This window comes from Lynx canadensis, chromosome X, assembly GCF_007474595.2.
Source record: "Lynx canadensis isolate LIC74 chromosome X, mLynCan4.pri.v2, whole genome shotgun sequence".
NCBI lineage: Eukaryota > Metazoa > Chordata > Mammalia > Carnivora > Felidae > Lynx > Lynx canadensis.
Window position 1 is genome coordinate 50068537 of NC_044321.2, and position 14933 is coordinate 50083469.

The window sequence follows — 14933 nt, forward strand, 5'->3', positions numbered from 1 at the left end:
GGTTCATGAATTTACCATCTAAAAAAATTCTGGTGTAAACACCTCTCAGTTGGTTACTAAGTCCTCAATTGGAGACTAAGGTTTCCTAAGAGTTAAAATTCTGCTATGTGTACTTAAGACTGATGGAAATAAGCAAACCATATGTAGGAAAGTAGGAGGTACGTAAGAAAGATATAAGGAATGGAAATACATTTTTGTGGAGGGTAGAAGAAAGTAATTTTGTCCTAAATGAGACTGGTTATTTGGGGAGAAATGGCTTTGGGACAAAGTTTGAAGGCAAAGGAAAGTTGTAGAAGGTTCATGGAGATCTTTGTGTTTTGTTTTGTTTTGTTTTGTTTTGTTTTGTTTTGTTTTCAATATATGAAATATATTGTCATATTGGTTTCCATAAACACCCAGTGCTCATCCCAAAAGGTGCCCTCCTCAATACCCATCACCCACCCTCCCCTCCCTCCCACCCCCCATCAACCCTCAGTTTGTTCTCAGTTTTTAACAGTCTCTTATGCTTTGGCTTTCTCCCACTCTAACCTCTTTTTTTTTTTTCCTTCCCTTCCTCCATGGGCTTCGGTTAAGTTTCTCAGGATCCACATAAGAGTGAAACCATATGGTATCTGTCTTTCTCTGTATGGCTTATTTCACTTAGCATCACACTCTCCAGTTCCATCCATGTTGCTACAAAGGGCCATATTTCATTCTTTCTCATTGCCATGTAGTACTCCATTGTGTATATAAACCACAATTTCTTTATCCATTCATCCGTTGATGGACATTTAGGCTCTTTCCATAATTTGGCTATTGTTGAAAGTGCTGCTATAAACATTGGGGTACAAGTGCCCCTATGCATCAGTACTCCTGTATCCCTTAGGTAAATTCCTAGCAGTGCTATTGCTGGGTCATAGGGTAGGTCTATTTTTAATTTTCTGAGGAACCTCCACACTGCTTTCCAGAGTGGCTGCACCAATTTGCATTCCCACCAACAGTGCAAGAGGGTTCCCATTTCTCCACATCCTCTCCAGCATCTATATTCTCCTGATTGGTTCATTTTGGCCACTCTGACTGGCATGAGGTGATATCTGAGTGTGGTTTTGATTTGTATTTCCCTGATGAGGAGCGACATAGAGCATCTTTTCATGTGCGTGTGGGCCATCCGGATGTCTTATTTAGAGAAGTGTCTATTCATGTTTTCTGCCCATTTCTTCACTGGGTTATTTGTTTTTCAGGTGTGGAGTTTGGTGAGCTCTTTATAGATTTTGGATACTAGCCCTTTGTCCGATATGTCATTTGCAAAGATCTTTTCCCATTCCGTTGGTTGCCTTTTAGTTTTGTTGGTTGTTTCCTTTGCTGTGCAGAAGCTTTTTATCTTCATAAGGTCCCAGTAATTCATTTTTGCTTTTAATTCCCTTGCCTTTGGGGATGTGTCCATTAAGAGATTGCTACGGCTGAGGTCAGAGAGGTCTTTTCCTGCTTTCTCCTCTAGGCTTTTGATGGTTTCCTGTCTCACATTCAGGTCCTTTATCCATTTTGAGTTTATTTTTGTGAATGGTGTGAGAAAGTAGTCTAGTTTCAACCTTCTGCATGTTGCTGTCCAGTTCTCCCAGCACCATTTGTTAAAGAAGCTGTCTTTTTTCCATTGGATGTTCTTTCCTGCTTTGTCAAAGATTAGTTGGCCATACTATTGTGGGTCTGGGGTTTCTATGCTATTCCATTGATCTATGTGTATGTTTTTGTGACAATACCATGCTGTCTTGATGATGACAGCTTTGTAGTAGAGGCTAAAGTCTGGGATTGTGATGCCTCCTGCTTTGGTCTTCTTCTTCAAAACTCCTTTGGCTATTCGGGGCCTTTTGTGGTTCCATATGAATTTTAGGATTGCTTGCTCTAGTTTTGAGAAGAATGCTGGTGCAATTTTGATTGGGATTGCATTGAATGTGTAGATAGCTTTGGGTAGTATGGACATTTTGACAATATTTATTCTTCCAATCCATGAGCAGGGAATGTCTTTCCATTTCTTTAAATCTTCAATTACCTTCATAAGCTTTCTATAGTTTTCAGCATACAGATCTTTTACATCTTTGGTTAGATTGATTCCTAGGTATTTTATGCTTCTTGGTGCAATTGTGAATGGGATCAGTTTCTTTATTTGTCTTTCTGTTGCTTCATTATTAGTGTATACGAATGCAACTGATTTCTGTACATTGATTTTGTATCCTGCCACTTTGCTGAATTCATGTATCAGTTCTAGCAGACTTTTGGTGGAGTCTATCGGATTTTCCATGTATATCATGTCATGTGCAAAAAGTGAAAGCTTGACTTCATCTTTGCCAATTTTGATGCCTTTGATTTCCTTTTGTTGTCTGATTGCTGATGCTAGAACTTCCAACACTAGGTTAAACAACAGCAGTGAGAGTGGGCATCCCTGTCGTGTTCCTGATCTCAGTGAAAAACCTCTCAGTTTTTCCCCATTGAGGATGATGTTAGCTGTGGGCTTTTCATAAATGGCTTTTATGATGTTTAAGTATGTTCCTTCTATCCCGACTTTCTCAAGGGTTTTTATTAAGAAAGGGTGCTGGATTTTGCAAAGGCCTTTTCTGCATCGATTGACAGGATCGTATGGTTCTTCTCTTTTCTTTTATTGATGTGATGTATCAGGTGATTGATTTGTGAATGTTGAACCAGCCCTGCATCCCAGGAATGAATCCCACTTGATCATGGTGAATAATTCTTTTTATATGCTGTTGAATTCGATTTGCTAGTATCTTATTGAGAATTTTTGCATCCATATTCATCAGGGATATTGGCCTGTAGCTCTCTTTTTTTACTGGGTCTCTGTCTGGTTTAGGAATCAAAGTAATACTGGCTTCATAGAATGAGTCTGGAAGTTTTCCTTCCCTTTCTATTTCTTGGAATAGCTTGAGAAGGATAGGTATTATCTCTGCTTTAAACGTCTGGTAGAACTCCCCTGGGAAGCCATCTGGTCCTGGACTCTTATTTGTTGGAAGATTTTTGATAACCGATTCAATTTATTCACTGGTTATGGGTCTGTTCAAGCTTTCTCTTTCCTCCTGATTGAGTTTTGGAAGAGTGTGGGTGTTTAGGAATGTGTCCATTTCTTCCAGGTTGTCCAATTTGTTGGCATATAATTTTTCATAGTATTCCCTGATAATTGTTTGTATCTCTGAGGGATTGGTTGTAATAATTCCATTTTCATTCATGATTTTATCTATTTGGGTCATCTCCCTTTTCTTTTTGAGAAGCCTGGCTAGAGGTTTGTCAATTTTGTTTATTTTTTCAAAAAAACAACTCTTGGGGCGCCTGGGTGGCGCAGTCGGTTAAGCGTCCGACTTCAGCCAGGTCACCATCTCGCGGTCCGTGAGTTCGAGCCCCGCGTCGGGCTCTGGGCTGATGGCTCGGAGCCTGGAGCCTGTTTCCGATTCTGTGTCTCCCTCTCTCTCTGCCCCTCCCCCGTTCATGCTCTGTCTCTCTCTGTCCCAAAAATGAATAAACGTTGAAAAAAAAATTAAAAAAAAAAAAAAAAACAACTCTTGGTTTCGTTGATCTGCTCTACAGTTTTTTTAGATTCTATATTGTTTATTTCTGCTCTGATCTTTATTATTTCTCTTCTTCTGCTAGGTTTAGGCTGCCTTTGCTGTTCTGCTTCTATTTCCTTTAGGTGTGCTGTTAGATTTTGTATTTGGGATTTTTCTTGTTTCTTGAGATAGGCCTGGATTGCAATGTATTTTCCTCTCAGGATTGCCTTTGCTGCATCCCAAAGCGTTTGGATTGTTGTATTTTCATTTTCATTTGTTTCCATATATTTTTTAATTTCTTCTCTAATTGCCTGGTTGACCCACTCATTCTTTAGTAGGGCGTTCTTTAACCTCCATGCCTTTGGAGGTTTTCCAGACTTTTTCCTGTGGTTGATTTCAAGCTTCATAGCATTGTGGTCTGAAAGTATGCATGGTATTATTTCAGTTCTTGTATACTTATGAAGGGCTGTTTTGTGACCCAGTATATGATCTATCTTGGAGAATGTTCCATGTGCACTCGAGAAGAAAGTATATTCTGTTGCTTTGGGATGCAGAGTTCTAAATAGATCTGTCAAGTCCATCTGATCCAATGTGTCATTCCGGGCTCTTGTTTCTTTATTGACCGTGTGTCTAGATGATCTATCCATTTCTGTAAGTGGAGTGTTAAAGTTCCCTGCAATCACCACATTCTTATCAATAAGGTTGCTTATGTTTATGAGTAATTGTTTTATATATTTGGGGGCTCTGGTATTCAGTGCATAGACATTTATAATTGTTAGCTCTTCCTGGTGGATAGACCCTGTAATGATTATATAATGCCCTTCTTCATCTCTTGTTACAGCCTTTAATTTAAAGTCTAGTTTGTCTGATATAAGTATGGCTACTCCAGCTTTCTTTTGGCTTCCAGTAGCATGATAAATAGTTCTCCATCCCCTCACTCTCAATCTAAAGGTGTCCTCATGTCTAAAATGAGTCTCTTGTAGACAGCAAATAGATGGGTCTTGTTTTTTTTATCCATTCTGATACCCTATGTCTTTTGGTTGGTGCATTTAATCCATTTACATTCAGTGTTATTATAGACAGATACGGGTTTAGAGTCATTGTGATGTCTGTATGATTTATGCTTGTAGTGATGTCTCTGGTACTTTGTCTCACAGGATCCCCTTTAGGATATGTTGTAGGGCTGGTTTAGTCGTGACAAATTCCTTCAGTTTGTGTTTTTTTGGGAAGACCTTTATCTCTCCTTCTATTCTAAATGACAGAGTTGGTCGATAAAGGAGTCTCGGCTGCATATTTTTCCTGTTCAGCACATTAAAGATCTCGTGCCAATCCTTTCTGGCCTGCCAAGTTTCAAAAGAGAGATCAGTCACGACTCTTATAGGTCTCCCTTCATATGTTAGGGCACGTTTACCCCTTGATGCATTCAGAATTTTCTCTTTATCCTTGTATTTTGCCAGTTTCACTATGCTATGTCGTGCAGAAGATCGATTCAAGTCACGTCTGAGGGGCGTTCTCTGTGCCACTTTGATTTCAATGCCTTTTTCCTTCCTCAGATCCGGGAAGTTCTCAGCTATTATTTCTTCAAGTACCCCTTCAGCACCTTTCCCTCTCTGTTCCTCCTCTGGGATACCAATTATGCGTATATTATTTCTTTTTAGTGTATCACTTAGTTCTCTAATTTTCCCCTCATACTCCTGGATTTTTTTATCTCTCTTTTTCTCAGCTTCCTCTTTTTCCATAACTTTATCTTCTAGTTCACCTATTCTCTCCTCTGCCTCTTCATTCCAAACCCTCGTCGTTTCCATTTTGTTTTGCATTTTGTTTAAAGCGTTTTTCAGCTCCTCCTGACTGCTCCTTATTCCCTTGATCTCTGTAGCAAGAGATTCTCTGCTGTCCTGTATACTGTTTTCAAGCCCAGCGATTAATTTTATGACTATTATTCTAAATTCACCTTCTTTTTTTTTCTTTTATTTATTTATTTATTTATTTATTTATTTTAATGTATGAAATTTATTGTCAAATTGGTTTCCATACAGCACCCAGTGCTCATCCCAAAAGCTGCCCTCCTCAATACCCATCACCCACCCTCCCCTCCCTCCCACCCCCATCAACCCTCAGTTTGTTCTCAGTTTTTAACAGTCTCTTAGGCATTGGCTCTATCCCACTCTAACCTCTTTTTTTTTTTTTCCTTCTCCTCCCCCATGGGTTTCTGTTAAGTTTCTCAGGATCCATATAAGAAGAAACCATATGGTATCTGTCTTTCTCTGTATGGCTTATTTCACTTAGCATCACACTCTCCAGTTCCATCCATGTTGCTACAAAAGGCCATATTTCATTTTTTCTCATTGCCACGTAGTATTCCATTGTGTATATAAACCACAATTTCTTTATCCATTCATCAGTTGATGGACATTTAGGCTCTTTCCATAATTTGGCTATTGTTGAGAGTGCTGCTATGAACATTGGGGTACAAGTGCCCCTATGCATCAGTACTCCTGTATCCCTTGGATAAATTCCTAGCAGTGCTATTGCTGGGTCATAGGGTAGGTCTATTTTTAATTTTCTGAGGAACCTCCACACTGCTTTCCAGAGTGGCTGCACCAATTTGCATTCCCACCAACAGTGCAAGATATCACCTCACGCCAGTCAGAGTGGCCAAAATGAACAAATCAGGAGACTATAGATGCTAAATCCACTTTCTGTTATATTATTTAAATCCTTTTTGATCAGTTCATTAGCTGTTGTTATTTCCTGGAGATTCTTCTGAGGGGAATTCTTCTGTTTGGTCATTTTGGATAGTCAATGGAGTGGTGAGGACCTGCAGGGCACTTCCCCTGTGCTGTGGTGTATAACTGGAGTTGGTGGGCGGGGCTTCAGTCAGCCCTGACGTCTGCCCCCAGCCCACAGCTGGGGCCACAGTCCGACTGGTGTGTGCCTTCTCTTCCCCTCTCCTAGGGGCGGGATTCATTGTGGGGTGGCGTGGCCCGTCTGGGCTACTTGCACACTGCCAGGCTTGTGGTGCTGGGGATCTGGTGTATTAGCTGGGGTGGGTAGGCAAGGTGCATGGGGGCAGGAGGGGCAGGCTTAGCTCGCTTCTCCTTAGGTGATCCACTTCAGGAGGGGCCCAGTGCAGCTGGAGGGAGTCAGACCCGCTGCCAGTGGGGTGGATCCGCAGAAGCACAGCGTTGGGTATTTGCGTGGAGCAAGTAAGTTCCCTGGCAGGAACTGGTTCCCTTTGGGTTTTTGGCTGGGGGATGGGCAAGGGAGATGGAGGTGCTGAGTGCCTTTGTTCCCCGCCAAACTGAGCTCTGTCATCCCAGGGCTCAGCAACTCTCCCTCCCTTCGTCCTCCAGCCTTCCCGCTTTCCGAGCAGAGCTGTTAACTTATGACCTCCCAGATGCTAAGTCGCGCTTGCTGTCAGAACACAGTCAGTCCGGCCCCTCCACTTTTGCAAGCCAGACTCGGGGGCTCTGCTTGGCCGGGGGGCTGCCCCTCCACCCCTGCTCCCTCCTGCCAGTCCGTGCAGCATGCACTGCCTCTCCGCCCTTCCTACCCTCTTCCGTGGGCCTCTCGTCTGTGCTTGGTTCCAGATACTCCATTCTGCTAGTCTTCTGGTGGTTTTCTGGGTTAGTTAGGCAGGTGTAGGTGGAATCTAAGTGATCAGCAGGATGTGCGGTGAGCCCAGCATCCTCCTGCACCGCCATCTTCCCCCTAAATCTCTCATGGAGATCTTTGGAAAGGATTTTTATGTGTGCTCACGATCGACTAAGATTTAGATAAATGGAATTTTAAAAGTTAACTGGTATAAGGTTGAAATTCTGCTTTTCTCTCTGCTCAAATGAAAACGTTTTCTTGGACTGTTGATCTGCTCTTGATGAGACAATGCAAACAAAGGTTTGTCTTCTGGGAAAACCAAAGTTTTAGGTCTCATCTTTATCAGGTCTTTGATTCTTTAGTTAAAACTTTTCAATGTTAAAGGAGCTAGATTTTGGTAACAACTATATAATGCTACACATTCACCTTTAGGATCTTTTATTGCCACCTTGGTTGAATAAAGTTTTAACATTTGTAATAATCTGTAATCCTATTTAGGATGTACTTATAACTTCCTAAGGTTTTAACAAACTTACCAGGATTTGAATGGTAAGTGAAGTCTTTTTGACCCATTAGGCCCTTTTATTTGGGATGCTAAGTTACTTGGAAGATCACGGTCGTACCATGGTAAAGCTTAGGTTGCATTGCACAGGTAAATGTTGTAACTGCCAAAATAGATATGCAATTCCTAAAGTTTTAGTGTTTTGGTATAAGGTCATCACTTAATATTCTGATTACTTGAAGTGCTATGTGTCACAGAAATAACCAAATTTCTTTGTCAATTGCATCATAATGAACTCTCATCAGATCTTTAACAATGTCTATTTCTTAGATTTTGTCATTTATAATTGCTCTTATTCTCTCACAAAACGTGTTTCTTTTTCAAGGAGATTTACAAAAATGACTTTGGGGACAAATAGAGGTATTCAACATCTTTAAGATTAATACTAAAATGGGTGAGAATTTCCAGAACTAAAAAGCTATATTCAAATTGAACAAGAATTAGGAACGTGGGATTAAGTGAACTGAGGAAGATTATAGTTTTGTGATTCTTGTTGTAAATATTGCTGGTTCTCTAATGTTTCCTCTTCCAGGCTAAGTAAACTTTCTCTTAAGATATCTATGATATACAGAAATGCCATAAAGTATTCATTTGTAAACTGCAGAATTTATCTTTTCTCTCTACATAACTCCCCTGAAATTCAAAAACTCTCAGTGAGTATTCTTTCTTTCATGGCAATTACAATTGTTTGCATAAGTTCAATAAGCATCTATTCATCTTGTAACAGGTCACCATTGGAAATACTGGTTATTTTACCAAGGCTTTGACTGGAATGTCATATTTGAGAGTAACATTCATAGACTCCAATATGGCCAGGCAGCTTTAAGGAACTAAGGTTGGCTTTAAGAAACATGGAGCCATAAAGCCCCTTGGAAATGTTGGCCTGATACCTTGCTTACAGAGTTCCCAGCAGCCTCACAAGGTGAGTAAAGAAGGTCACTTCCTGGCAGGTGCCAGAACCTCAGGATATCTTCGGGACCTCATGAAGAGGAATTTGCCCAATTCCACAGGTATTGCAGGCCTGTCTGATGGCAAGTATTTGGCTTGGCTTCTGGCCTGGAGAGGCTACTAAAAGTTCAACCCAGAGATTCCTTATAAAAGGTTCCAGCAAAGCAAACTTTAAAAGATCCTCATGATCAATCGCTATTCTTGCTGAGCTTATGTAAATAATTAGGCCAGGTTTGTTAAGCCTGGACTTGTTCTACAAATGCATTGGTCTCAATTTGGCTGTCTCTGGAAAGGGGGATTTTTAGAGAGAAAAACTATGTTTCCAAAATGCACCGTTAGGGATGTTAAATTCTAGTTCTGATTGTCTGTAAATGTTTGTTGTTTGCCTAAACTAGACAACTGGAGGTAAACTTCAGAAAATTTGTCACAGTACTTCATGTGTAGACAATCTTCTGTGCTTGTTATTCTGTGGGGAAAAATAAGACCCCATGGGCATGTGATTAAACAACTGGAAAACAGGGTGGATCTCTAAATATGCAAACCATATCTTCCCTAAACCTGATCTGACAGTTACCAGAAACCCGCCCCTTTCGAAGACTTGGAGGTGGACTTTACAGACATACAACCAAATAGAGGATTCAGTTTCAGGTATCATCCCATGGGTCCACCACTCCAGAGCTAAGAAGGCCAACTCAGAGGAACCCTCAACCTGGCAAATTGATCCAGATCCAGTCAACCTGCTTAAATTGACCCTCAAAAAGACACTGATCCCTGAGATCTCCAGCCCTGCTCCAGCCACACCCTGGAAGTTGGCTGGCCTGTGCACAGCAGAAACTTGAGGGATCAACATATGGACTGAGCCCAGGGGTTTGGATGCAACTCTGCCAGCCCTTGCCCCTTACTGGTGTCATAGCCCTGATCTTGCTTCTTGCTGTTGGGCTAATAGAGACTGCACCAACAAGCTGGATATGGAATGGATGGCAGACTCCCTGGTAACCTTACAAAGCCAAATAAACTCCCTGGCAGTAGTGTCCCTCCAAAATAGGTGAGCCCTCAACCTCCTCATTTCAGAAAAAGGAGGGACTTGTATATTTCTGGGGGAAGAATGTTGCTATTTTGTAAACCAATCAGGGATAGTCAGGACTAAGTTTAAGGAACTCAAGGAAAGAATTCAACTTAGACAACAGGAAAATATCAGTCAATGGAGAGGATGGGATCTCACACACTGGGCATCCTGGCCTCCCTGCCCTGGCAGGGCCCCTCCTTTCCAGAATTTTACTTGTGACCATCGGCCCCCATATACTACATACCTTGGTACGTTTTATTGAAAACACTGTTGCTTACCAAACTGTAGCACATATCTTAGCCCTGCAAGGGTACCCACTCCTAGAGCTAAAAAGTGATGCCTAATAAAAGATTTTTAAAAAGGCATCAAAGGGGGAAATGTTGGGGAAACTAATAAAGTTTTACACCATAAGATGGCTGACGGGACTAAAACAGGCTCTGGTCTCTGGCTTGGAGGCCCCTCTTCCGGGTTCTTCTTGCCCTGTTTGCTGCGTGCGCAAAGACCTGCCACAGATATGGAAGCTGACAACTATAAATTACCCTTCCCCCCTTCATTCGGAGCTCAGATCTTTGGAGAAATGGTATCCTCTGAGCCCTCCAGTGTTAAATAAATCTCTGATCCACTAAGATCTCTGAGTGCCGCTTGGTTTTTCCGCTGGCGTTCCAGCCTGGTTCCATAACAAACTATACTTAAATAAAGAAAAAAATAATTTAAAAAAGAAGGCACATCCTAGGCATTAAAACTTCCCCAGGAATCTATGCCAGTGGAGGTGAGAGGAAAAAGGACAGCTGGTGTAGGAAGAATTTAAGCATCAAAAAGTTAAGGGTAAGGAAAGGACTGCAATTTGAGATTCTGTGTTCTCCAAGACCCTCATTTACAGATGAGTAATCTGAAGCTCTGAGAAACCACCCAATTTTCCATCAGTTGCAGACAGAGCAGAGACTAATGTCTTGGTGTCCTGAATTCTAGGATAGTGATTTTTTTTTCAATAAGGCAGCATTTTTGTGGCAGAGTAATTTCTGGAAATACTCACATTTGTTTGTGTCTGTTGTTCCTCTATGTCCTCACTCCCCATTCTCCTGCACCTTGGTGGTAACCAGGCTCTTGACAGACCTCTTGCAAGAGGGATTTCAGTGTAGAAAGCAGAAGCAGGCTGAAGTGAACAAATCTCTCATTCTTTTATAAATGCCTAAAACCCCCATTGAGAACATACTGTCATAAAGGAGAAGGAAGAGGCACTGAAAAGCCCAAAGAGAAAAAAAAGAGAGACAGAGATCCCTACCTCTCCCAGCCCCACCTAGAAAGGAAGAGTCTGGGAGCACTATGAACTCAAGTACTACATAGTGCAGTTCCTCAAGGATGGAGGGAGATGCCTCTAATGTACCCAGGGGGAGGTAGAATTTAAGTCCCTAGGGCTCTCAGCTTCCCCTCTCCCACTGCTGGTATAGAAGATGAGGGTGTCAGTGGGATTGGAATAGGTTAGAGATTAGTTGCCCTTGCCCTAATTTCTTGGTAACACAAGTGCCCCCTAAATTCTAGTGCCACCCTTGAATAGGCCTCCAGTCACAACTGACATGGAATTTTCTGCTTCTCTGTTAGGATGGGATGGGGAGTTTGAAGTCCTAATTTAGTTACACAACAAAATGAAACAAAGCAAAATAAAAGGAGTATTTATTGCCTACATACATCTGAGTTTATAGACAGAGATAGATGCACATTCCATTTTTGTTTTCTTGAATAACATTACTTTTAATCATGGCATTTGTGGCCAGGCAGAGCACCCATTTCCTGTTAGCAATGGGTACTGCACAGGAACCCTTGGGAAATCTCATCAGATGTTCCATGTATTAGGAGGACAATATAGGAAATGTGCTCAGGTATCCTGAGAGAGAAGGTGGAAAAACAAGAAAGAAACTGAAGAAGCAGAGGAGAACAGCCTTCAAGAGTCCATCAGATGGCAGTTATTCTCCCAGAGAATGAGACTATTTCCTACTGTGGCCATTAAGTGATTTATAATTAAGTAGCTCTTCATGAGGCAGTGATCCAATTGATGGTGGAGGTCTGAGAAGTGGGAGACCCATTCTCCAGGCATCTAAGTGCTCATATTTATTGACTCACTCTGCTATTCATCATATTCATCTTGTTCAGCCTTTCCCAGGCTGCTTATTAGCAGGTTTAAGCGGGCCTACCTGGCTGGGAACAATTCTCAGAGATCCAAGTCTGGGGGTGGGAGTGGGGGAAGGGAGTCCCTCCCTGGACTGACAAAGGCCTCTGATCTTGGCTTAGAGCTGGGAGATCTGCCTGGACACAGTGGAATAAGGAGGTGTCCAAAGGTCTCTTTTAGCTTTAGGATGCTCTCACTTTGGGCCTGCTGCTGGGGGCATTTCTGGGATCCACCATGGCCATCCCTGATGTGAAGCTAACTAGAAGCTTCACTACAAGTGTGATAGAAAATGCAGGAGATTTAGAGTCCTGTTAGCTGGCTGTGTGAAATTTGCCAACGGTCTTAACCTTTCTGAGGCTCAGTTTTCTCATCTTAAAATGTGCATAACAATAATGTTAACCTCATAGAATTAAGGCATGGATTACACAAGATAGTGTGGCACGTATCAATGATATTATTAATTCGGTGCTTGAGGAATTATTAATAGTAATCTTTCTCTTCCACCACATCTTCTATCCCTACCTTCTCTCTTTCTCACTTTGACTCACAGTCAATGTTCTGTATTACCAAGTCATTTCACTTGTCTATGGCTCCATTCCTACCTTGGTAAAGTGGGGATGAGATCATCTGCTCTGCCAACCTGTTTCAGGGGCCTTTTAAAAAGATAATGGAGATGGAAGGAGGTTGCAGATTAGAAAGTGCTACCCTCAGGTCACTTGCTTTTATTAGCTAGGTCTGAATCCCAGAAGCCATGCAGCTCAGCCGAAGTGTAGGAATTATACAGAGAAAGAACATGGTCAGTAAGGCCCAAGCCCGATGTGGGTGGGGACAGTGGGGAGCTAGCAGCTTGTCTGCAGCATCCCCCAAAAGGCTTGTACAAAGGTATCTAATCTGTTGGGTCTACATATGCTCTAAACAGAAACTAAGAACAAAGGCAGTCTGTTCACTAGGTACAACCCCAGCCCTTAAGCAGACCAAAGAACAGCACTGGAGCTGATCAAGGTGGTTTCCTTAGTTATCTAAGGAAGGTATTAGGAGGTTACCTCCACCAACATCCCCTTCCAGTATTGCAAAGGACTCCCCAGAGGATCACAGTGAAGGCAGCCATCAGTTACAGCAGAACGGGAGGAGCTCTTACCAAATCATCTTGTTCAGCAGGTGCAATGCATCAGAATCATGTGGGGGCACCGCACCACAGAAAAGAACTCCACTCCAGGCCAACTGAGCTAGAAGGGGGTGGGGAGTGCTGAACTTTGGCAGTTGAAAAGGTTCCATGGGTTACTCTATGGTAGCCCAATCTTCTGACCTGCATATGGAAACTAGTCAAATCTATGCCCATGCCACCCATATATTGTTGATGGGGAAACTGAGACTCAGAAGAAGGGTTTTGCCCAAGCCCAGCTGATGATGAGGGATGAAAATTAGGGCAGAAATCTAGGCCTCCCATACTACATAACCCCTTGAATTTCCATTGGATGTAATAAGATCTTCCTAGATCTTGCTCCAAAATTTCTCTGAGCAACCATGGCCCTCTTCCTTCCATGAGCAGTCCATGACAGAGAATTCAACTTCTACGAATTATTAACTCTCATTCCAGGAGGTTCTCTTATTTCTCTCTTGTTAAACTGCTTTTATTTTGGCTTTTCTTGATTCATGAGGTACTGGGGGCCACCAAACTTCTCTGCTAGTCTGGGGAAGGATCCCAAGGGGCTTTCTTATGTGTCTTTGGCAGCACTGTCTACAGTCTATAGCAGTTTCAAGCAGCTACTATTTCAGGCCTTCTGGCTTGGACATGGCAATTGGGAAGAACTCAAGGGAGCCCACTAGCAGGTGTCAGAAGCCCTTTCTTATCAGGAGCAAAGGGCGAGACACATGCTTCCCACTCAGCCCCACACCTGAATAGGTGGAGCAGGCAGCTGCCCAGCCAGTATCTCTGTCCACAAACTTGGGTAAAGAATGCCATTCCTGCAGCTTGACTGGAGAATCCCACTATTTAGACGAATTCTTTTCATGAAGCCATCAGTAGTAGGTCCACACCTCTACCTCCTGGCTGATGGGGATGCCAGCACACTTGCATGAACTGAGGCCAGTTTTAGAAGTGCTAGTAAACCCCTGGAAGTTCTCAAAATGTGCAAAGTGTGATGGAGAGTTTACCAACACAGCATCAGAGAGATGCAGAGCATGACTTGGATAAAGAACTGAAGTTTCCTCTACTTTTAGTTTCAGCTCTGGCTTCTATTTCCCCTGCTGGGTGATTCCCACCCCCCCCATCAACCTCCTTGTTTTCTCCATTTCCCTTCAAGGCTAAACCCAACAACCATGGGTCACGGCATGCTGCTGTGGAACAAACCAGAAGAATTCACCTTTTTTTGACTGGGGGAGGGTTCTTCTTGAACCCAGTTTATTAGCATTCAGCAAAAGAAATATATATTATTACAAATAGGCAGTGTATCAAGATATCCAGGTGTCAAGGAGAGCTAGGATTGGAGAGGTCACAATCCAGACAATCCTGTGATGTCTCAAGGAATAGGGAAGGGGAAGCTAGGGTATTCACAGGGGCCATGCTCCCCATTTTACACTGGGAGAGAAAAAACTCTTATACATGGGGTGGGGATGTACTGCAGTTACCAATTTCTTCCCTCTGTCCTCTAGCCATTTTATTTAATGTGACCTAAATATACATTCCTGGTTTCTTCTCCACCCCGCCCCTATATACAGCAGGGGAAATAAGCACCAATAGTAACAAGAATAATAATTAAATAAAGTCCTGCCTCTCAGTAGGCCCAACCATCACACATATACATACCACGTGGATTTTCTTCTTTGGAGTGACTGTAGGATAGAAAAGTGGGAATCAGGCCAGCAAGCCATCACCCTGATGGTCACTGTTCCCTGAAATACCATTTGTATGTGAACTGGAGCAGGACAGGACAGGAGGGGATGGTGGTAGGGGGATAAATACCCCCAAAGCAGCAAGAGGGGTCAAGGAGTTTCCCAACATCTCTTCTGGAAAATGTCACAATCAACTGAGTTCTTGGGAAGTCCCATGCAAGGATTTCCTCAATGAGATGG